This window comes from Halichoerus grypus, chromosome 9 (assembly GCF_964656455.1).
Source record: "Halichoerus grypus chromosome 9, mHalGry1.hap1.1, whole genome shotgun sequence".
In the NCBI taxonomy this organism is placed as follows: domain Eukaryota; kingdom Metazoa; phylum Chordata; class Mammalia; order Carnivora; family Phocidae; genus Halichoerus; species Halichoerus grypus.
Window position 1 is genome coordinate 140,221,176 of NC_135720.1, and position 25,666 is coordinate 140,246,841.

General features: G+C 38.4%; 1 long non-coding RNA gene across 1 annotated transcript in view; it reads right to left on the bottom strand.

Annotated features, from left to right (window-relative positions):
- Positions 1-25,666, bottom strand: part of LOC118554512 (uncharacterized) — a 621,204-nt gene that overhangs the window by 408,099 nt on the left and 187,439 nt on the right. The gene's annotated exons all lie outside the window — the stretch shown is intronic.

The following is a 25,666-nucleotide window of genomic DNA, read 5'->3' on the forward strand; positions in this document are numbered from 1 at the left end:
AGCAAGCAAATATGAGACTGTTGACTGAGGGAAGAGGAGACAGGATGGGAGAAGAGAACAAATTTTTTGGATTTTGAATTTAGGCTTTTCAAAGAATCATGGACTAAAACCATCTCCAGTTTTCTCCACAATGTTGAGATACTGTATTAGAGTTTTTTCTTCTTAAGTTCAAGAGTATATGGCACCTGGCAGGTCCTGAGCACTTCTCTTTTTTTTTTTTTTTTAGGATTTTATTTATTTATTTGACAAAGAGAGATAGCAAGAGAGAGAGAGAGAGAGAGAAAGCACAGCAGGGGGTGCGGCAGGCAGAGGGAGAGGGAGAAGCAGGCTCCCCATTGAGCAGGGAGCCCGATGCGGGGATCCATCCCAGGACCCTGGGATCATGACCTGAGCCAAAGGCAGATACTTAACCAACTGAGACACCCAGGCACCCACCTTCACTCTTAACAAAGGAATCAATATGAGTTTTAAAGGAAACCTGTAGGAGCCATGCCAGTTAAAAATCCTGGAATCACCAAATCACTCCCCTCAACAAACACTTCAAAATTCAAAGAAAAAACACTGTTCATCCAATGTTTAGTTGATTATAATTCCAGCTAATGTGTTCACCAGAGGTCAAATTTTGTGATGAAACAATTCATTTTGTGTTGCTGCTATTTCCCTCTTCTTTCTTTCTAAAATCTCTCTTTTTTCTCTACTTCTACATTGCAGGATCTCTACTTACCCTGTCTTTTCATTCTAATTCTCCATGACTCTGTTCTCTTATTCATTTACTAGGTTGTTGTCATATGAATTTTTGGTAATAGATAAGCTTACACGTATATGTGGATCTAAGCTAACAACTTTCTTAGTCTAGTTATAGAGAACACATTGGCAAAGGTAGGAGTGATATTAAGTAGAATAACTTTTGTTTAAAAAAGGTTGGCAGATGGTAAATTTTTTCTGAACCGGCCTACAATTCCAAATATGCTTTGCTACACAGGTGCCATACAAGACCTCTCTAGATTGTTCCAAGTCAAAGAAAAAGATATATAAAAATCCCGAGTGAGAAAGATTTATAGCAACACTGCTAAGTGTCCAAACACATCCAAAAATTAGCGTCATAAAATAGCTTACACCTCTAAAGCATTTTGCAGTTTACAAAGTGGTGAGCACAGTTGCAATCTGCTGTTACTTCCCTCTGGACATGTCAGGTGCAAGAACACTGGCTTTTCCTTTGGTGGGACTTTTTGTTCCCCTAGAGTTTCTCCTTGCTAGAGCTCCCTGAATAAAGCTCCCTTGACTGCTTTGGAGATTTTTGTACCCCTCCAGCGGTTGCCTAAAATTGACTATTTCAGCCACCAGTTTTGTGTGGTCAACCCCAGACTTTTTGTGTTGGGCTGGCTTTCTGCTCTCCACATAGTCCTCCTGGGAAGGATCCCGTTTAAAATGATCCCAGGCAGTTCCCATTTAGAAGTGCTTCAAATCCATGAGAAAACTTACACAACCCTACTCCACTACCAGTAGATGCTCATCTCTCTTTTTTTTCTTTGCTCTGTTGCCTCAAGCCCAAACTCCAGGAGAAACATATTAAAGCCCTCCCCATGATCCCTTTGAAACTCTCCTCACTTGCACTGCTTAAGAAAATACTTGTTCTGGACAGTGGAATATGGGTGAAATGTTTGTATTTTCCAGTCCTAGACCTTAAACTATCCTCTGCACTCCTTAATATTCTCTCTTCCCTTTCATCACTGAATACATACACCACTTGTTATAGGAGACAGAACCACATGATGAAGAAGCCTGGATTCCCAGCTCATCACTTGGAGAATCATCCAGGCTAACCAGCCCATTATGGACATATACAGTGGATTCTATATGCATAAAAAAATAATTTTTTATGTTTGTTAAACCAAATGATCTACTCAGATGAATGCAGACCTATATCCAGAAGTGGAATGATGCTGAGAAAAACCTAAAATATATGGTGTTGGCTTGTTAGACAGCAGGCGACCAAGACAACTGATATTGAAGATAGATATAAAAGTGATTATTTATGTTATGCAGTGATCAAAGAGTTGGTAAAAAATGTTGCTTACCAAACCTACTGAATGAGAGAAGATATTTGGAAATGATAAATATGATAAGGGATTAATATCCAAAATACATGAAGAACTTACACAACTCAACACCAAAAGAACAAAATATCCAATGAAACATGGGCAGAGGACCTGAATAGACATCTTTCCAAAGAAGATATACAAATGGCCAACAGACACATGAAAAGATGCTCAACATCACTAATCAGAAGGAAATGCAAAGCAAAACCATAATGAGACATCACCTTACACCTGTCAGAATGGCTAAAATCAACAACATAGGAAATAACAAGTGTCAGTGAAGATGTGGGAAAAAAGGAACCCTCATGCACTGTTAGTGGGAATGCAAACTGGTGTAGCCACTGTGTAAAATAGCATGGAGCTTCTTCAAAAACTTAAAAATAGAATGACCATATGATACAGTAATTCCACTGCTGCTATTTACCCAAACAAAGCAAAAATACTCATTTGAAAAGATATATGCACCCCTATGTTTATTATAGCATTATTTACAATAGCCAGGATATGGAAGCAGCCCAAGTGTCCATCGATATATGAATGGATAAAGAAGATGTAGTGTATATATACACAATGGAATATTACTCAGCCATAAAAAAGAATGAGATCTTGCCATATGCAACAACATGGACGGAGCTACAGAGTATAATGCTAAGTGAAACAAGTCAGACAGAGAAAGACAAACATCATATGATTTCACTCATATGTTGAATTTAAGAAACAAAACAAACAAAGAAAAAAGAGACAAATAAAAAAGCAAACTGTTAAATACAGAGAACAAACTCCTGGTTGCCAGATGGGAGGTAGGTGGGGGGATGGGTGAAATAGGTGAAGGGGATTAAGAGTACACTCAATGATGAGCACTGAGTCATGTATAGAATTGTTGAATCATTATATTATACACCTGAACCTAATATAACACTGTTAATTATACTTCAATTTTTAAAAAATTGCTTTTAAATTTATATACAGTAAAAATTTATGTGTGTGTACAGTACTGAGTTTTTTTAAAGATGTTATTTATTTGAGAGATAGAGGGAGAGTGAGCACAAGAGAGAGCACGAGAGAGAGTATGCAAGCACCAGCGAGGGGATAGGCAGAGGGAGAGGGAGAAGCGGACTCCCCAGAGAGCAGGGAACCTGACTCAGGGCTCGATCCCAGGACCCCATGATCATGACCTGAGCTGAAGGCAGACGCTTAGCCAGCTGAGCCAACCAGGCGCCCCAGCACTATGAGTTTTAATACATGCATAGATTCTTGTAACAACAATTAACAGTATACAGAACAATTCTAATATCCCAAGAATGCCCTCATGCCTCCCCTCTACAGTCAGACCCTTGCCCTACCTTTATCACTTAGCAATCACTGATCTGTTCTCTGTCCTTTCAGTTTTGCTTTTTCCAGAATATCATATAAATGGAATCATACAGTACGTAACCATTTGAGATTAGCTTCTTCCATTTAATAAACATATTTGAGTCATTGCAAAAAAAAAAAAAAAAGTTGCTTACCATACCTTTGTAGGCATACTATGTGCCTACTGAACATATAGCTTTAGAGCAAAAGGATGAACAAAAGAAAATTATAAGTGTACAGTGGTTGATATTGATTTTGTATAGCAAATGTTTCATGAAAAAATAAGCCTGGTGCAAGAAATGAGTTCTTTTTTTTTAACTTTTTTTTTTATTATGTTATGTTAATCACCATACACTACATCATTAGTTTTTGATGTAGTGTTCCATGATTCATTGTTTGTGTATAACACCCTGTGCTCCATGCAGTACCCACTTTAATACCCATCACCAGGCTAACCCATCCCCCCACCCCCCTCCCCTCTGGAACTCTCAGTTTGTTTCTCAGAGTCCATAGTCTTTCATGGTTCGTCTTCCCCTCCGATTTGAAGGGGGGAAAAAGAAATGAGTTCTTTGAAAGGAGAAAGGAAATAGAGTCAAGAAATATAAATCTTCACATGATTGAAAAATCTAACTAATTCTAGGCCTCAAACAATAAGAGGGTATTTTAAAAAAGCTTTAAGTGAAAAGGCCTCGGTGAGACTTTTTAGTAGAATGGAGTGATTCAACCTAATGGTAAAACCAGATTAACAGTACGATCTTCCCACACATTATTTTAGATAGCCTCAGGATAGCTGCCATTTAGTTGAGAGAGAATCAGGAGGGAAAGACAACAAAAAATTAAGTAGAGTGAAAACTATGTCTTTGAAAGAACTTTGAGTGTGTTTATTAGCATATGTAACTGCCTACCAAGAAAGAGATCAAGCCCACCATGTTTTTAGGAAGTTACATTGCCAAAGAAACCATTTGTCTAAATTTAAAAAGCTTTCAATTATTTAAACTGCAAATAACTCCAGTCCTCCCAGGATGCAGCAAGCAGGTGGCCAGACTGGGGCAGTCCCTAGAAGGGCCATACACTCCAACCGCAAAGGAGAATGATAGAGGGTAGAGTTAGGGCTGCAGAAAACAAGAAACAAAACCATTCCTTCTACAGAGTGGGAGCCTGATCTCATGAAAAGAACTTCTCAGCCCCCAAATTAGAGGGCCTTTGTGATAGCTGCCAAGTGGCATTTCAGTTTTGTTAAGACCACTGACTGTTACACATCTCTCATTCCTCACTTTGCAAATTAGTGTGTTTATTGGAGTGATTCTGTCCCAATTCCATCATTGTCTAGTGGAGACGAGGATAATATAATCTATACTTTAGTTCTGAGGTTACACCATAAGGAATCCCATTCAGAACAGAAGGAGGAGGCTCCGTGCCACCCAAGAATGCTGCTCTTTATTCTGGATGCAGGAAATGGATGGAATATGGGATTGTCTTCCTGGGAAAGTGAGTGTATTCCATGGAGGGAAGAACATTGAAATGGAAAATTAGTGAACATATGGACAGATTTTGACACGTTAAAGGCTGTATGTGCACGAAATTATTTCATTTTCCTTCCGAATAAATGGCCAAACATGTCCCAGACTCCACTGTATATTCAGTTTGAACAGCTGTATTAACCAAACAATAACTTGGACTATCTATAAATTAGAAGTAACAACAATATATTTTAATAAAACAGTTCTTCATGATAACACTTCAGATTTAAATCAGATTGTTTTGCTAAGGAGGAGGAAGAGAATGCACACTTTTGCTCTTCTGGTTTATATTAAGTACTGCTTCAGTCTTAAGAATTTGAGAAAATGTGTAAAGTATTTGAAAAAGCTTTGAGGCACTTCAAAAAGTACATTCAATAAAACAATAGAGCAGCAAGGCTATGAATGCCTTTGAGGGTCCATATTTATTTAATATTTTATGTTACTAACTAAAGACAATATTTTAAATTTAAGAAAATTTAGTTTTAAGCAAGGCTTTAAAAAATACTGACAGAATACTACCCACATTGAAAAAAGCCAAAACGTCCAGATGTTATCTAGCTTCTTGATATATTGTTAAAAATTACCTCAATGATTCAATAAATATTTAACTGTCTAGACAACACGTTTTAATGTTTTAAGGAAAACTACCTCCTCAGAAGAAAACTCATGAACCAGTGAGAGGAGTAACAATGCTACAAAAAGAATCAGAAACTTTGCATCTCTGATTTCATGTCAGTTTTTACCTAATTCAGTCCTGTTTTGTACCACCATTAAATTGCATGTTTTACACAAGGGATTGCTAATCCAGAAGATTTGTTGTATAAACATTAGCAAGGTCTGAAGATAGTAAACAATAAGATAGTAGAAACATACAATAACAGTAATAGAGGAGATGAACTGCAGACAAGAGATGTCAACACATCTTCAGAAGATGGAAAGCACACAAATCCCTAATTTAGCATAGCAGAAAAATCTGCACCCTATGTGGCTGTGGGGGGGGAGGGTGGTGCTAATTCAGGTTGCAGAACCCAGGAAGTAGTCAGGAATCAATGGCAACAGTCATCATTTAGGCGGTCATAAGAGGTGAGAGTGATAAGAAGGACTGGAGAGAGTCTGATTAGGGAGCTATTGTTCCCTGCCATCCCTTTCCCATTTTAAACAGCACAGCTGACTGTGCTTCATTTATCTTGGTAAATGTAGGCAAAATTCCAAGAATGAGCTCAATGACCCTTGCTTTCGGAGTAAAGAGAGTATGTGGAGGGAACCCATGAGTATGAAATCAATCGTATGACTATAATATGACAAAAAGAAGAGTATCTGGATTTAGCCCAAACAAATCACATGAGACCCCTAAAAGTAGAGATCTTTTTCTGGCTGGTAGCAAAAAAGGAAGTCAGAGAATGCAGGAAAAGGATTTGACATGCCGTTGCAACTATTAAAAGGGTGGGACCAGGGACCTGAGTCCTACAACTGCCTTGAACTGAATTCTGGCAACAACCAGAGTAAACTTGGAAGCAAACTCTTCCCCAGTCTCCAGATAAAAGCCCAAGCTAGCCAACACCATAATTTTGGCATTGTGAGACCCTAAGCAGGGACCCCAGCCAAACTCACTCATACTTCTGACCACAGACTTACAAGCTAATAAGTGGATGTTGTTTTAAACCATTAGTTTATGTTAATTTGTTCTACAGCAATAGAAAAATAAAATATCTATACTTCTATGTTATGTGATATGCCAAATAATATAAATAAAATATATTTTGTATAACTTATAATATATTAGGTATATATATTATATAGCATATACCTAGATAGAAAGCTATAATATACAAAGGAACAAGAACTTTATTTTCTGATGATTAATAATGGATATGTTAATAAGTAAGTCTCTAAGACATACTTAGAGACTACCAAGGATTAGCATATATTTAAAGATAGCCTCTAACATGGAAGACAGAGATAGAATCAAATAAACTGAATAAAAGGGGCTTACTAAAACAGACAAAAGGTAGAGCAGAAGTAAACTCCAAAGTAATGAAAATTAATACTAATAGATAAGAGAAGATATTACAGACAGGAAATAATTGAGAGGCACAATCAAAACTTAAGAATGAGGGGTTATGTGTGTAGGGAACAGATAAATAGATAGAGCACAGATATTTAGGGTGGGGAAAATACTCTGTATGATACCATAGTGATGGCCATATGTCATTATACATTTGTCTAAACCATAAACTGTACAACACCAAGAGCCAATCCTAATATAAATTATGGACTTTGGGTGATAATGATGTCATAATCAAGTTCATCAATTACAATAAATGTACCGCTCTGGTGGGGGATGTTGCTAACTGGGGATGCTCTGCGTGTGTGGGAATTTACAGGAAATCTTTGTACCTTCCCCTCCAGTTTTCCTATGAAACTAAAACAGGTCTTAAAAAATGTCTTCATTTTTTTTAAAGTATAGAAAAAAAAATGACAGCTGAAACAAAAAATTCTCAATAGGAAGTTCGGAAAATAAAATTGAGACAACTTCTAGAACAACAACAAAAACAAAAAGAATATTAACACATCAATAGAGAAAATTGAGTACATATCCACCAGAAATTTCAGAGAGGACAAGATATAGATATTACAAGCAAACAACTTTCCAGAACTAAACACACAGATTTCAGATTAAGATATTCCACTAGGAGCCCAGCATGATGAATTGAAAAATAATTCATACTATAATGCATCATCTCTGACCTAATCCTCAAAACTACTAACCTTGACTTCACTTTCCTTCTTTACAAGGGCATTTTCAATGCTCCTAACTAAAGTTCCTGCCCCTAACATTCTCAAAGTTATTGTTCTTTATCAGAACATAACTCCTCCTTTAAACAAAAGATCAGTCTTTCTTTAATGGCCTTGGCTCCTTCTTACACTTGTTCTACCTGCCTCAGTGGGCCTTGACCCATTCTCCATTTGTCTAACAATTCTGTGTGTTTGCAACTCAAAATCCTTTAATACCCACTAACCCTTTAAGAGATCTTTATTACACAAATCAACCTCCATGCACGTAAAGCTTCAAAAGGTTCTCCATTTCTCAAATTCATAAATAACCAACTTCATATAGCTATTCACCAAACAAACTTTAAGTAGACTACTGTGTTTTCAAAGATTAAATTCTATGTCCCTACCCCCGTGGCAGATTATGAGATATGGTACTGTGGTCCAGCACATTTCCCCAAGGAATGTAGGATATTTCTACGTGTCCACGGCAGCCAGACTTTAGTCCAGAGCACACCATGAGGTGTGCTTCTCATTCCCTTGTCAGAGGAAGGCACCTTGCTCTGCCAAAGCCTGGTAGGTTGGGTCTATGGCTAGGAGAGAAGCAGTGCTAACAGACCTTGCAGCCTCTTTTACTCCAAAGAGAAGGAATGGTTCATGAGCCAAATTTTAGGTTGTGCCTGTTCCTTTTTGCCTTCCCCATTCTTAAAAACAATGTACTTTCTGCAGAGAACAGTACATACTGCCATTTATATCCCATTCCTCTTACAACACAGTGGAAGCCTAGTGGATGTGCCTTTTCAGGGCCCTGTGTACACAACTTAACAAATGACAGAGGGAAAAGACAAAACTGAATAAAAGGAGAACTTTTTCAACCAAGAGATTCTGAGATAAAGATTACTATTCTCCCGGAATTTTAATGAATTGGTTTCATCACTGACCCCTGGAAAATGTCAAATTCTACATTTATATGGAAATGGAGGACACACTCATGCTTGTTAGCAGCAGTTTATCACACTGAGACTGCTGTGTGATTGAGTGTGGCATTCTCTTTCTCTTCCTTTCCCCCTCTCTCTTCTTCCCTATCTATCTGTCTATCCATCCATCCATCCATCCATCCATCCACACACACCATCCTTCCCTTCCCCCCACTGCTACTGTCAGATCCCATTATGTCATCTGAAGCCTGACAGCCAACAACAGAGTTGAAAACTGTGACCAAGTTAGGCTTTAGCAGTGGTCCTGTGCTAAATTAACACAAATATGGACCAAAGACCCACACTGAGATGCAAAATTGGACACAAGATTTACCATTTTGTTGTTAAGTATACCCAATACGAGCCGGTTAATGAGTCCTTCAGGCAATCATCAAACAGGGCACTGAGGTAAGTTAAATTCTCCATTGCCTGCGTTCAAATAGCCACTGGAGTCTTACTGTTATACTAACACCGATATTAGTACAACTAGTGCAAACCGTTCCAGGGGGTGGCTGCCAGGTGCAGGTCAGCAGGAGGTGGATCGCCACACTGATCTCCCTCTCTCTACTGAGGTATCTCCTATCTCTTATTCTCTCTCCAAGTCTGTCTTTTTCATCTCTTGCTTTTTTTCTTTCTTTGAAGGCTTCTTAATGAAGGTTTTATAAGTATAATAAGGATATTAGGAAGATACAGGATGTTTAAAGTGAAAGTTTCTCAAGCCTGCTTCCATGTGCCTGGGCGTGTGTATTTTATCTTAATAAAAACTGGTAACAGCTCCATGTGAAAGCAGGGTCCTCGTCAGCACTCTGCCTTCTAGGAACACAGTGCTCATGTTGTTGGGGACAGTGTTCATCACAATGGCAGAGCGAGTTATAACCAGAGCTTGCTCCATCTAAACTGTGTGTTAAGACCCAGGTAGCATTCTCTATCAGTTGAAGAGGGAAAGATACCAAAGAGTAAGGTAACACCTCCTCGGCAGCTTGGGGATAGGGGCCCTTGAGATAAAGTAACTAGTGAGATAATCCTTGGTGACTCAGAGACCTACAAGTGAGAAGTGAGTAAAGCCATAAACAGTCCATCCAGATCCATTAAGATTAAGACCATCAAGATATCATTATGGTTGAAGAATAAAAATATAGTATCCGCAGCATAGGCCCACCAGCCACCATACTCCCAGGGACATTAGCTGTGGCTTGCAAGCTGTGGCATTCAAATTATGTAAAAGGACTATAAAGGAAAACATCACTTTAAGAGGTATCTAACAGGGAATAAACTTAGAATTCAAAACAACAACGACAAAAACCTATGGGCACAAAAAGGCAATATCCCCCAACCTTGTTCTTGAATGATAATCTCAGAATAGTAAAGTAGAAAGGCTTTTCAAATTTATCCAAGTCATTTATTTTGTGTTCCAAGAAAATTGCAGCAGAGAGGACAGAAGTGGCTTGTCCAAGGATGTAAGGCCACACCAACCCTAGAATCTAAGTCCCCTAACTTCTAAGTCAAGTATTTTCACAATACCATGCTGATTCTTCTGGTTATAAATAAAATCAATCTTGACCTCATGCCTGCCTACAGACAACTAGGGGTATCCCAGGGGCAGGGAAGGCCCTTAGTCCCTGACAGAATGATTTTTCCTCCCTCATATCCCTAAACTCTCCAGGACACTGGGATTCAAGGTGATTAAGGGTTATACAAGGACTTCTGGTGGTGGGAAAAGCCCACCGTATAAAAAATGTCAAGACCGCATTTGTACCTCCCTCCCACTACTCATTCCCAATTGTGTATAAGGCACAGAAAGTCTTCTGATAAAACAGCGTTTTAATAATCACTTTCCAGATTATAGAGCCCTCTTTGGATCTCCTAATAACAAAAACTTCACGACACTTTCAAAATGCATCGAGTTAACTGTATTTACCTCCGTAATTCACCTGAGATTTCCAGGATGTACTGGAGCATCAGACTGCCTGTTTTCTCAGGGATGATACAAGTGCGTATATGCCCAATGTGGCCTTCTATGCTCACACACCAACCTCTCCCAGTCCTGTTCCCCTTACTGTGACAATCTAGCATCTGTAATATTTATCTAAGTGCCTGACCATGCCATAATCTCTCTATGAGGGGTACCAGGAGCCCAGAGACCTTGTCACACAGGTAGGTCAATGAGGCCTCACAATACCATCCCCATGCTCCTTGGACATAGCTCCATAGTTTATCCCACTAAATAACTCCTGTAGTGAAATCGAGCACTTAGGAGTAGTTTTTCTGTTACCAGTGGTTCTTTCTTGCCTTCTTAGTAGTCCACATCTCTTTTGTTTTGCAGATCAAGTTCCTTGTCTTACTTACATGACCTTTTTCTTTCCCATAAGCCACCTCCCAAACAAAAGGGGTAATTATTAGGCCTCCTGATGAATCTCTGTATACCCAGAAGAAGTGAGGTGATTCTAGTTTGGAAGAAACATAAAAATAAAACAAACAAACAAAAAAGACCCTTGGATTATGGACTAAAGAAAGAAGGAATGAATTCGGAGTGAAAATATTTTGAGGTATGAAAAGTATAACCAAGCCAACTCAAATCAAGAGGAAATGATAGCAGTTTTCTCAGGAAGCCAAGAGATCACGGGCAGTGAATGACTCAGTCTTAGGGACTTCAACACAAATATCCAGACTGAGCAAACTCAGGGAAATATGTAGACTGATATTTCATGTGAACAAAGCCGGCATTCATCTCAGCTCCTATACCTCTCAGCTACCTACTCGTGTAGGTTTCTGACCTGATTAAACATAATTTATACTGAGATCCAGCCTTACTGGGTTTGAGAATGGTGACATTATGACCTAATAGAAAATGGGATTAGGAAAGTGGAGTATAAGACACATTGCTGATCTCTACCTACAAAAATAAAGGCAAAATCTCCAGAAAATGGGAGAGAAATTTCCTGTCAGATGGTGCTGAGATAATCATACAAATGAAGGCAAAATGTCTCATCCTTTGCCATTTTAGATGCTGGCCAAAGCTCAAAGCCAAGGCCGAAGATGGAATAAAGTAGACAGCCCATTTCAAAGAACTTTTAAGAAGACTTTGATAATATATGCAAAAAAGGGACTATCTTCATTAATGTCACTGGTTTCTAAGGTGAGTGGCACTGAGCTTGTTATTGGTGTTTTTTTTTTTTTTTAATCTGTCTGGAGTGTGAAATGCAGACATAGTTTTTGATGTTGATACCTTTATTGCTAAGATAGTGCTGTACCCTGTCTACCATTAACTGGCTATTTTGAGCCCTACTGCATTAATGAGCATTATGCAACAAAGGAATAGAAAGAGAACATGGAAATTTTTACTTTTTCTCTTAGAAGCTTGGCATAGTAAATAGACCATTTCACTAAAAGCATGGTCATTAGAAATATGAGAGGGGAGGTATATAATACACAAAATAGTTCAAGGTCAGGTAAAAATATCTGAATTATTTCTAATAATTTCTAGAATCATAAATTGGATATAAAGAGACACAAGACAAAAAATGTGAATTTTCAGGTCTTAAAACCTAAGAAGAAAAAAAATGTTTCTCTGTAAACTAAGCCAGACCTGAACATCGACACTTGGCCAAAATCTAGGATGCTAGAATCCTAACATTTCTAAACAAATACATAAGGTGAGGGTAATAGACCTATTTTAAATACTATTTTATGTTTCAGGATTTAAAAATTGAAATAATTTTCACTTTTGCAGGTTTTCCTTAATTCTTATCCACAGGCACACAAATATTAAATAGTCGTAGGGGCCACTTTTACTTAGCCTTTTCCGTCCATATTTATGATCAGACATTATTCCACGTTCCTGCATTGCTTTCCTAAGTATTGTTTAGTGGTAGCAAAAAATTCCATCATATTGATATATCATAATTTATTCCATCATTCAAGAAGTGAGGTATCTTTTGAATTGTGAATAATGATTCAAATCTTGGAAAGAGTAAAAACTTGGGTTTCTTTCAGAGGTTTTCCAGTGTGGACACAGGGTTAGGGGAGGGAAGCAGGTTACTTAGAATCCAGGACAAACTTCCATAAATCATCTATTCTAACAGGTCTTAGAGAGATCCCAGAACCGTGAAGCGTTTGTGTTCCATCTGCACACAGTTGAGCTTTTCTCAAAGGCACTAATGTGACTCAAATCATGTGTGAGTTTCATTGCATGTAACCTACTACTAACATTAATATCTGCAATTTTGAGAAGCCCTTTTTTTAAAAAAAGTAAATAAGAATAATTTAAGATTATCCTATGATGATACCTTGAACATTCCATTCCAGTGTGCAGCCTGAATGGGAAAGAAAGGTGTGTGTACAATCAGAAAAGGGTTGCATATGTGAATGTCATTTCACATATAGCACAACAAAAAATACTTGTAGGAAATGGACAGCACTACCCTAGATCCTCTCTAGTGTTCAACTGACTGATGCCCCACGGAATTAATGGTTTCCAAGATGGGAATGTCTTTTCTATTCCTCACTCTAGAAATTCCCTAGAAAATGCCCTGGCTGCCACAATAAAGAGCTGTACACATAGAGTGCCTCCAGGTATTCTCCAGAATCTTCACTATTTTCAGTAAGTTAAGGAGAAAGAAATGGGGGAGAAGGTTTGGAGACACCATTTAAACGAGAGTTCTTTCTAACGTTTGCCAGATATTTCTCTCTTTCTCATGGCTGTTTGTAGAAAAAAGCATAAGCGTAAGAAAGCATCAAGATGTGGAAGTGGTTCTCAAACTTGGCAAAACACTGGAATCATTTGGAGAGTTGTTAAAAAAAAAATGCCTAGATCCCCAAAACAGAGATTCTAATTTAACTGGTCTGGGGTCAGACCTGGGTCTTAGATATTTAGAAGTTCCACAGTGACACTGATGGGCAGCCAAGTTTGAAAACCACTGAGATGTTAGGCCCAGTAAGTTAGCAGCAGCATTAATAGGTCCAGGTCACTGATCTTTAATGATTAAGGTGGTTTCCTGCCTTAAGGTCTGTGATCAAATTAATGTTTCTAAATCTGAAGTGGTAACTAAAGCTCATAGAAAACAGAGAAGTACAGCATTCAACAGAACTTTCTGGTGAAGTATCCATTAGGGAGGACTGCTGTTATAAAAGGTTCAGTCCTAAAATTGGTTACTTGAGATGCTGAAAGGGAGTTTTTAACTTGATTGTTTCTCCAAATGTTTTCCTTTTGGTTTGGAGGGGAGGAGAAAATTATATTTCCTTCCACCCTCCTAGGTTCTCTACAAGGACCCTATAAATTAGACTCCTGAAAGACAGCTTAACATGAGAAAAACAAACAGAAGCTTATTCACACATGTGTCACACATACACATGGGAGTAGTCAGTGATGAGGAACTCAAAGGGATGGTTAGAACTTGGGCTTTTATAGCATCTTCACAAGAGAACAATAACTTGCTTAGAAAAGTGACAAGACAAAGGAAAAAAGACTTTGGGTTTCTAGGGTGGCACATTTTGGGAAAGCAAATATATGGGGAAACTAGTAGATAAAGGGCTAGTTTGGGCAAGATTTGTTATATGGGTTCCTCTGGTGCTGTATCTGGGCTGGTAAGAGTCTAGAGCTGCCTCTGGTGATTAACATCCATCCTTCCTGGTAGAGGGGACATGGAACACCTTTACAAATGTAGGTCTTGCTCTTAGGCAAATAAGAGGAGGGCAGAGAGCTTTTCTTATATCTGCTTCTTCTCAAATGCCTTTGGCTCAAAATAGTCCTAACGCCCATGTGGCATATTTGAGGGTGAGGTATTCTGCTACCCTTAAATTTCTTATCTCTCATTGCTCCCAAATAGTTCATAATCTACTGCCAAGTTTTAATTTCTGCTCTGAGTTCCAACAGAATCCAGCAGTGAGACAAATAAGACCATAGATTTAAAGATCATAATTAGGTATCCATTAAAAAAAAATATGAGTTTATTGCAGCATTATTCACAATAACCAAGATATGGAATCAATGCAAGTGTCCATCAATAGATGAATAGATAAAGAAGATGTGGTATTTATATATATACCATAGAATATCACTCACCTGTAAAAAAAGAATGAGATATTGCTATTTGTGACAACATGGATGGACACAGAAGGAATTACGCTAAGTGAAATAAGTCAGACAAAGACAAATACCATATAATTTCACATATATGTGGAATCTAAAAAACAATATAAACAAGCAAATTGACAAAAAGACTCTTAAATACAGAGAACAAACTAGTGGTTGCCAAAGGGAAGGTGGGGTGGGGGTATGGGTGAAATGGATAAAGGGGATTAAGAGCACACTTATCATGATGAGCACTGAGTATTGTATTAAATTACTGAATCATTATATTGTACACCTGAAACTAATATAACACTTTATGCTAATTAGACTTCAATTAAAAATTGACAAAATAATAATAATGCCCAAATCTTGAAAATAAAGCAAAAGAAAGACTGCATGTCCTTTCAATGTCATACTAAAACATGAACTCACAGATCCACCCATGGATTCTTTAATTATGTCAGGAGATACAGCATTGCTTGACTTGCCATTTATTATTTATCAGAGCCAAGATTCTATGAAGTTACATATTAAGTTATAGATTTTGTCTGGTAGAAATACAAATTATCCCTTTCCAGTGGAAAAGTTACTCTCAAAGATTATGCTTTTATTGCCCTGTAGGACATTAACTAGTTTGTGTTCTAATTTAGTAAATTTATCTCAGGATAACTTTCCTGAGGGACTCACTAACTACTTTTCTTCTGATCATCTTTTGCACCAGACTTATCATCATACTGGTTTCCTCAAGAATGAATTACATAAATCTTTGCCACATGTTTATTCTATATTTGTACGAAAGTCGGGATTTAATTTTTTTGAAAATTACACTTTGAATCTTGGTGGCATTTTCCTTTAAATTCTCTTCCATCCCTGGAATTTTCCCAATTCAGTGCAAATATCAGCATTATACAAGACACTGTTGCATAGGAAGTTAAAATACAACAGACAACAGAAGGTTGAAAATGCAATAAAAATGGAATACATAACTATGTTTCTAGTTACTCTGACACTCAGATGTGCAGAAATGGTACTTTTTTCTGAATTTAACTTAATCACAAGCCTTGATTCCCTCTCAGTAGCTAAAATCACTTAATCTCCCCACTTCATGTTAACTATCTTTCACTTGAAAACAATCTTCTGAGGAATTATTCAGTCTGTTTAAGGTTTAAACTCAGTCAACTCAAAATTCAATCATCTTAACAAGTCCTTCTCCTGTCTCAGGCATCTTTTCTTCCCCTCCTATTTGGGTTGGTGTGGGATGAGGGAAAAAATCTATCATACCATTGATGCAAGGAAGGCATTTCTTCCCAAATTTGTCCTCTGAGATCTCAATGGACTCAGGTCAGTTCACTGCTGACATAAATGGTCCCACCAAAGAATCTGACAGCATCTCAAAGACTTTTCTATAAAAGATTTGAGGTCTACTCTTTGTCCTGATCCCAGAACTCTTGTGTCCTCCCAGTCTGATCAGTGTTCTGGGATATCCAAGAATATCTGAATTTCCTCCCCTCTAAGTGTAGGCTGTGGGAAAACAGTAATATTAATTCCCATCTTTTCTTTGCCTAACCTCTTCAAGGTAACATTGAAAGCCAATTCCTCCAAGAATCCCAGGTGGAAGGGGCAGATGGACATCCTCTCCTTGGATTTCTTTAGTGTTTCTCCAACCCCAAGGTTTTGACCACTGGACAGACCTCAGCATTCTTGCTCTCTCTTGCTCTCTATCCTGTTCCTTTCCTGGCCCAAAATGGGCTTCCATATCCTCCTTTCATGACAGAAAACTATTCTCTCTTACATCTTCCCTTGTTTTGGGTTAACTTTTATAAAATCTCAGCTCTGAGCCCTCAGCTTCAACTCCTTGGAACTCAAATACCTTCATTCTTTACACTAAAAGCCTGAATCTTATAAGATATACACATGAAAGTCTTGGCTTCCAAATTATTTTATTTCAAATATATTCCAAGCACATATTTAGAAAATGAAAAATTAAGTGGGGGGGGGAGCATCATCTTTGTTCTCAGCCAGATTCAGTCTTCTCCCCACTTCAATGGATTGTGATCTTTAGAAAGACAAGAATTACTTGGAATTTAAAAAAAAAATCTAGATATTTGATGCTATATCCTATATTACTTGTGACATTCTCTAATATAAATGAGGTTCACCTCTAATTCTGAGCTTTCATAGAAGAAGTAGCAAATACTTATATGCATGTATAAAAAACACGAATCCTGGGGCGCCTGGGTGGCTCAGTCAGTTGAACATCCAACTCTTGAATTCGGCTCAGGTCATGATCTTAGGTCATGGGATCACGCCCCAAGTCTGGCTCTGTGTGTCCCTCTCCCTCTGCTCCTCCACCCCACTCACACTCTCTCTCTGCCTTAAATTATTAATTAATTAAAAACATGACTACTAGTAGAAATTACAAAGACTAAATCACAAACTCTCTCTTCTTTGCATTGCCCCTTTCCTTCTTTCTGATATTTGTTCCTTTGTTATATTTGCCCATTCAGTTGTACATCTTTGTCCATTTTTTTTCTCTTTTTACCAACATTAGAGTTGGTTCTCAACAACCCTAGGGCATCAGCATAATGAAAACCTCATCATAACAGAACTCAAAGTTAAGAAACTTCTTATATCTGAAAAAAAGTCTTTGGGTTTACAGTCCAATAAAAATTATTAATTTATTTAAAAATATTAGAGCTTAAAAAATAAAAATAATGTCAACAAAGATATCAAGTACATTAAATTAGTAATCAGCTCAGTCTATTTTCCTTTGTTGTTTATGAAAAAAGTTTTCGGAATCTCCACTTTCCATGGTCTCAAGCTTTGGTAAAGAAATATAAAAAACTTTGTACTCATAAAATGCTCATGTACAAAGCAAGTATATGTAACTGGGAAATGCTTACATAGAAAAGGGTATCCCAGAGTAGCCTGAACTGGAATGCAAGTGGTAATAAAAAAGGGAGAGATGGAAAGCACCCATTAGCTTCCATCAACCTGCTATAACATGTCTCATCTCCTTAGTATCTAAAATCAATTCTGTCTTCTAAGGCGCAGACCATTCTCCTCAACAGCTTTTGTTATCCTCAAGCCTTCTGTGTACAAGTTTCTGCCTTTGTCTAGACTGTGAATGCTCTACAATCCTAATAATCTTTCTAGCCCCAATCCATAGCTGTTATTTTACCATTTATCCTCAACATCCATACCTCAAATTCATATATACTGGGGCCAAAAGTGTCTAGGTTGTGGCAAAGAAAACAAATAAATCCAGTTATTAGAATTTCTTATATTTCTTACAAGATACCAAGTAAGAGTTACTATATTACTGTACTGAAAAGAAATTTATATAGAAATTATAAACACCTAAAAGAAAGCGTTCATTTTATAAAGAAAAAATATATATATTTAGTACAAAAGAAAAAGAAAATGTGGAACTAGGTCACAGAATTGGCGCTTTAGGGCACTGTTCTGCCCTGTTGCCTCACAAAGCACAGCAGCTAGATATATTTCCCAAGAAATTGGGAAGCTGGCTTTGGTTAGGACCCAATAAAAAGGAAGGTGGATCAATAAACAAATGTTAGATGCTGTAAGATAGAACCATTCACTTGATGGATTCCTCACATAAATGACACTTTTACCAGGTATGATGGGGTAGGATTAACAGGGTCCCCCAAAGGTCAGCACCTCTGGCATGCATGCACTTGTGAGGCCCTCCCATGCTGAACTGGGACTGGACCTGTAGAATATGAAAGAGGTGATGCCACATGACTTTTGAGGTCAGATCATAAAAGTCTCTAGTTTCTGCCTTGGACTCTTAGAACATGCTCTTGGGGAGCTGTAAGCCATTGTTTAAGAAATCACACTACCCCAAGACTGCCATTTTAGAGGTGCCAATTCGATTTGGGTAGTCTGTTACATAATAATAAAGAACTAGATCAACAGGTAATATAATTGTAAGAAACTTCCCAAATATACTGCCTCTCTAAATGCATTTCATTTATCTGTGCTGGTTTCTCCAGTTAGTGTTAGCGTACAGCTTTTATAACTACTCCATTAACCACTGCTCTATCCATTTAGTCTTGCGCCTTTCTTTTTATAAATTACTTACATAGTTTTTCCAATGGTGGATTATCTTTAGAACTATAAGTAAATGGGTCTGTCAATGAAAGTAGTGTTTATATTGATTTGTGAATTAAGGAAGGAGAGTACCCACAGCCAACTTAATACTTGGAAAGTGATGAGGGCTGATTTATGTGGTTTGAGAGATCTTGGCAGGTTTCAAAGATGCAAGCAGTTAATTAAGGCTGGAAGGAAGGAAAATGAGCAAGAGATAACACTAGGTACCTAGCCACGCCTATTAGGGAAGTAATCTGAACTTTAACCTAGAAGCATTAAGGACTGATTGAAAGAATTAAAACTCCCAAGTTGTATCATTACACTGGCATACTAGAAGCTAACTTTGGGAGATTTTAGGCCAAAATAGTGGATTAGCCACATGCTACAAGATTCCTACTCCAAATTCAAAATACTACAAATTCCAGCAAAGATGAGAAAATCAGTAAATATTGCCAGTAGTGGGGCGCCTGGGTGGCTCAGTCATTAAGCGTCTGCCTTCGGCTCAGGTCATGATCCCAGGGTCCTGGGATCGAGCCCCACATTGGGCTCCCTGCTCCGCGGGAAGCCTGCTTCTCCCTCTCCCACTCCCCCTGCTTGTGTTCCCCCTCTCACTGTATCTCTCTCTGTCAAATAAATAAGAAATCTTTAAAAAAAAAAAAATATTGCCAGTAGTTTCATGGAAAACAGGAAAAGGAGTTCTAGTAAAGGATACTCATGTTGCTTCTAATTCTTCACCGCCACAAGTAATTCTATGATAAACATCTTCATATCCCCTTTTGGACCTAGACCACATCTTTTTATTTCATTAAATCAAGGAAATTCTAATTCTAAGCCCCATTTTTTTTCAGCTCTCGGGGAATGCAACCAAAATCATTCTTCACTCACCCAATCCTCCCCTCCTCTAAACTCCCTGGATCTTATAGCAGCCCTCTTGATCATAATTTGTCATCAGTCCACATTAGTCACCCCTTAGAAACCTACATGTCCCAGGTGCCATGGCCTCATCCATCTACAGCACTGTTCCTTCCAAGTCTGCTATTACAGGTTGAATTCTTCAGGAAGCTGAGACATCAACAGATGCTGAAGGAGAGATAGTAATTAAAAAGATTTATTGAGAAGAAACATCTATACAAGGAAAAGACTGGAAGGAATCATCAGACAGTAATTAATGCAGGCCTGACAAATCAGCCGGTCTAATCAGGAGATCCAGAGCAAAGATTGCCCATAAGAAGAGTTCTTTATAGAACAAATAATTACACCCCTGTAAGATGCTTTGCTCAAGTCATTGGCTTAGGCTTGCCCAAACAAGAACTTGCCCTTGGCTCAAAAGCTGAGGCAGGCCCTGAAGGAACTAAGACCTGAGTCCCACACATATTCTCCCCAACTCGACTGTTTAACAGAGATCAGAGTCACTTATCATTGACAGGATGTTAACTTCTCTTCTTGACTGCTAGACCATGGATATAAGAAGTCCAAAGTACCTAGGCAGCAGGTATGTCTCATATTTTAGTGAAAAACTTGCTGCACCCCTTAGTGAGAGTGCACTTCCTTTGACAGCAGGACTTCTGACCTTGCAGAGCTCAGAATTGTGGGATGGGAAGCAAAAACGCTCCTGATGGGACATTGGGAACATGAGTAACTGGGGTCCATCCTACTTCTGCTCCTGGATTCCAAGATCCATGTATTTTTTCTATTAGGGAAACAGCACATATAAAAGTCTCCAATTCAATGTTTATACCACATACTGGAGGAAAACTCCCCTCCCTTGCAGAATATCAATGCTAAGCAGGTACTTCAGCTGCACATTCAACAGGGCATACCATAGTTCTATCAGGCCGGCAGCTTCTGGGTGGTGCTATATCCAGTACAACCAGGGGGTCCTTCACCTCCCTCTGTGTGGAGTTATGACCCCAGCTGGATGCTATGAGGTGTCAGATTCCATGCCTGAAGATCAGGCATTCTGTCAAACCCAGTCAAGTGGCATTGGCTGAGACTCTGTGGGTAGGTAAGGTAAATCCGCACTCAGATTACATGTCTATTCTGGTGGGAACAAACTGCTAGCCCTTCCAGGGTAGAAAGGGCCCAATGTAGTCAATTTGCCATTAAGTGGCCAGTTTGTTCAAGAAGTAGTGCCATACGTGGGTGGGGCTCAGTGTTCGTCTCTGCTGCTGGCAGGTTCAACATTCAGAGACAACAGAAGCTAGGTCAACTTCAGCGGGTTGAAGTCCATACTGGGATCCATGTATAGCCTCCAAATCTGCCACATGGCCACTTTGTGAAGATGCTTTTCTTGCTAGAACTCGGGTGATCAATGACAAAGGCTGGATGATATCAACTGGATAAGTCACTTTTCCTATTTGATTTTTAGTACCTCTTCCATGGTGGATGATTTCTGATGGGCATTAATGTGTAATATAAAAGTCTCCACACTTTGTGCCCACTATACCTATCCATCTACTTCCCTCAACTCCTAGACCAAATGGACTTCACTCTTCTAATCATTTCCCATCCAGGCTCTGACCAGCCATGTTGGTCACTGGCCACTTCCAGGAATATGTATATTCTAATTTTATGTTTATATGTATGTATATTCTCTCCTTCAACACAAGTGCATGACCAAGAGTACTGCACAAAGCTCCAGATGCTGTCTTTCAATCTGAGGGAGCATGACAATGCATAAATGGCATTTCAGCTCCCCAAGTGTCCCATGCAGCCACTCCTCAGGGCAATGAGCCAGTTTTTTCACTCTTTTGAGTGACCAAGAAACCTACATTCCTTTCCCATTCCTGAGGAATTTTCCTTCCTGGCCTCCTTCTGTCTCAAAGATGTGTCCCTCTCTCCCATCGCACCCCCACTGGTAGTGTTATGGGTTGAACTGTGTTCACTAAAAGATATGTTAAACTCCTTAACCCCAGTACCTATGACAACAGAGTTATTTGGAAATAAGGTTTTTGAAGGTGTAATCAAGTTAAGATGAAGTCATTAAGGTGGGCCCTGATCCAATGTAACTGAAATCCTTAGAAGAAAAGGGAAAATGTCTGTGAAGACACATTTAGACTGGGAGAAGTCCACGTGAGAAGAGAGGCAGAGATTAAAGTGATGCACAGGTGAGCAAGGGATGTCAAGGACTGATAGCCATCACCAGAAGCTGGAAAGAGGCAAATATCCATTCTCTAGTACAGGTAGTGGAGGAAAGATGGCCCTGCTGACACCTTGATTTTAGACTTCTAGCCTCCAGAAGTGTGAGATAATATATTTCTGTTGTCTTAAGCCACGCAGTGTGTGGTACTTTGTTATGGCAGCCCCAGGAAATGAATACAAGGTGGAAGAACCACAGACATTTACAAAAGTCTCATAGATTCCTTCATTCTAGGCTGCTTCCAATGTTCTAATGTTTCTGCCTGGCCCAAATCACTGCAGCAAGACATTGCAAAGTCTGACTGCCATTTTTCAATAGGTTAGCAAGGAGAAGAAGAGAAATATGGAAACAAAACAAAAACAGATTAATGTTTTAATAAATTCGCCTACTCCCATAAAAGTAAAAAGGACAAATGTCTAGTGGAGAGGTTGAAGTCTGGTGCAAAAATCAGAAGAGATTACATGTCAAGAATACAAGGCAATAATTTTATAATTGTGCCCAAGAATTTTATTTACATATTCTGCTAAATTTTTGTGGCAGAATAAACCTGGATAAAAATTTCAGCATAGAATAGGCACCAGAATATGATTAATTAAACTGAGTAATCAATTATAAGCAAGATTATTAACAGTAAATGTTCCATATAAATTTACCTGTAAAGGTTATTTAGGTTAGTTTTTACTAGAATAAACTTGAAAATCATTCATTTTTCTGAGTTACTTCCATAGGGCAGTCATCTCCAAACTTAGTACATTAAGTACCAGATCACTAAAATATTGGGCTCACATGCCCTAATTTTTTTTACATATATTTATAAATTACATATATTAACAACATTTGATTGTCCTTGTTTTTTGTAAAAAAAAAAAAAAAATGCCAATAATAGTTCTGATGTTTTCTTTCTCACATGCCAATAGATTACTTGGCCAGTGCCAGAATCCAAACATTCACTTGGAAACCACTGATCGAGAGCCAGATTTGGCAAACTATGGCCCATGGCCCGTATCTGGCCCCCAATCTGTTTTTGTAAATGTAGTTTTATCGGAACTCAGCCATACTCAATCCTTCATGTATTGTCTCTGGCTGCTTTTTCACTACAATTACAGAGTTGAGTAGTTGCAACAGATCCGTATACCCCACAAACCCTAAAATATCTTTTTTCTGGTGTGCAGACACCTTCTCCAGAAAACTCACAGCTCTAATTCAAAAGCATGACATTTTTTAAAAAGCATGAAATTGACCATAATCTTTTAAAATTTAGTGAAACCAATGTTAAGTAATGTAGTATGATCGACACCCAATAAAATAAATGTGATTTCACTAATAACCTAATTAGTTGACCCCCAAGTAGGTAAGCCTATATACGCCTTTTTAATGAATGATTTCTATGTTTGATTTGATATTATATGAACAAGAAGGCAACATATATAGCAAAAAAACATAGGACTCATTGTCAAATATCTGGGTTTACCCTCTGAGTCCATCACTAGAACCTGTAAGATCTTACAGAACTCACTTAACCTCTTAGAGTCTCGGTTATCTCACCTGTTAAAGCTACTATTCTACTTCATAAAATTGTTGTGACCATTAGAAGAAAATAAAAGATAAAAAAATCTGAAACTAATTTATGAAACTATAAAGGTTTAGGAGTAACTATAGTCATTATTAAATAATAATTTGGTACTTGACTGAAATGAGACCTTTTGATATCACACATAAAACAAGAAATTATTAATCATCATCATAGCACCATCTGCCCCTTCTCACTAAGAATTGGGCAATAAGTATGGGCAAAACATTGTTAGACACTTTAAGAGATAATATGTAACTCATGTCATTCCATATTTGTTTCCTTATAGGATGCTAATATCCTAAATTTTAAGACATTCAACTAACACACTGCCATTGCCATTTTAGCATTTGGTAAAAATTGGAAGTAAAAGGGATGATGTGTTGCCATGGTGCCGCGATTTGGACTGTGTTCCCCAAAAAGATACCCCACACCCTAATCCTTGAGCCTATGTACGCAACCTCACTCGGAAAGGAGTTTTCGCAGCTATCAGTACATTAAGGATCTTGAGCTGTGATCAGTTGGGATTTGGGGTGGGCCCTACATCCAAATGGCAGGTGTCCTTCTAAAAGAAAAGCAGAGGGAGATTTGAGGGCTGAGAGGAAGGTGTTACAAAAGCCTCAGGGAGGCAGGGATGACAGGCCAGCTGCCACAAAGCAAGCCCTACTCGCAGTCACGAGATGCTGGAAAGCATCGTCCCTAAATTCTTCAGAGGGGGGTGTGGCCCTGCCTGTATTGCACACTTCTGGCCTCCAGAAGGGCCAGAGAATGAATTCCTGTTGTTGGAAGCCACCACACTTGAGGCGCTTTGTTGCGGCAACCGTAAGAAACTAATACACGTGGTATGGTTTTATTTTTGCTTCCTTCTGAATATTAGACTAAATTTTAAATAGCTACCTCACAAAGGGTAAGGGAAGCCCTCACACGGGCAGGAATGGGATCCCTGTGACGAGGCAGCTTTCCTTATCACAGGAAGCTCTGCTTCAATTAGGTCCAAGCGAGAAAGCCTGCAGGTGAAGACAGGTAATTAGGATGAGTGGTCACTTAGAGGAAAAAAAGAAAAACTCATTTAAAGGAAGAAACATTAAAATTAAGGCTTTTAGAGAATTTTAAGACAAGAAAAAAAAGTCACAAAAATTGATTAAGAAAAGAAAGGGGGTGGATTCACTTTCACGACACTGAGATTTGTCCTTTTAACAGACAACGTTAATAGCGTAGGTTTTGAATATGAATGAGTCTGTTTTCAGAAGTTTAGAGAGATTCTTTTTTTTTTTTTTTAAAGATTTATTTAATTGACAGAGAGAGAGACAGCTACAGTGGGAACACAAGCAGGGGGAGTGGGAGAGGGAGAAGCAGGCTCCTGGCTGAGCAAGGAGCCTGATGCGGGGCTCGATTCCAGGACCCTAGGATCATGACCTGAGCCGAAGGCAGACGCTTAACGACTGAGCCACCCAGGCGCCCCTAGAGAGATTCTTTTTAACAAATGCACAACTTTAAGTATGAAAGAGAACGCTTTTGGCATAGTTGCACAATGAGAATTTTTTTCATTCAGTCACGTTAAGCATAAGCAAGATTTTTGGCAGGGAAAATTAGTGGTTTAAATCAAAATAAAAGAAAATAAAAGTTCAGCATGACGATTTAAAAACTTATTTCAAAAAGCAAAGTTTTATTTGAAACCAGTTACAAAGACAAAAAATAAAATGTAACTGTGTGAGGACAGTTATGTCAGAAGGCAAGAAGCAATACTGAAAGGAAATAAATAAAACATGATCAATGAAAACAAAGAAAATCCTCCATCCTCTTATTCTCATGGTCAGCAGGGTCTGGCCCATTTGCCCTCAAAATATTGCAGGTTTTAAGGACCTTTTTCTCATATGCTGGTTTTTGCAAGAGCAGAACAAGCAAAGGATGGCCCCTAACCAGACACCACAGGACATACATATTCTGGCAATTGAGCAGAAAAGGTGAAACAGGGTTGGTTTAACAAAGCTTTCTGAGGCCATAAAAAGAAAGTAAGAGGGACTTAACCAGTGACTTCTCTTCTCAGTGCAGA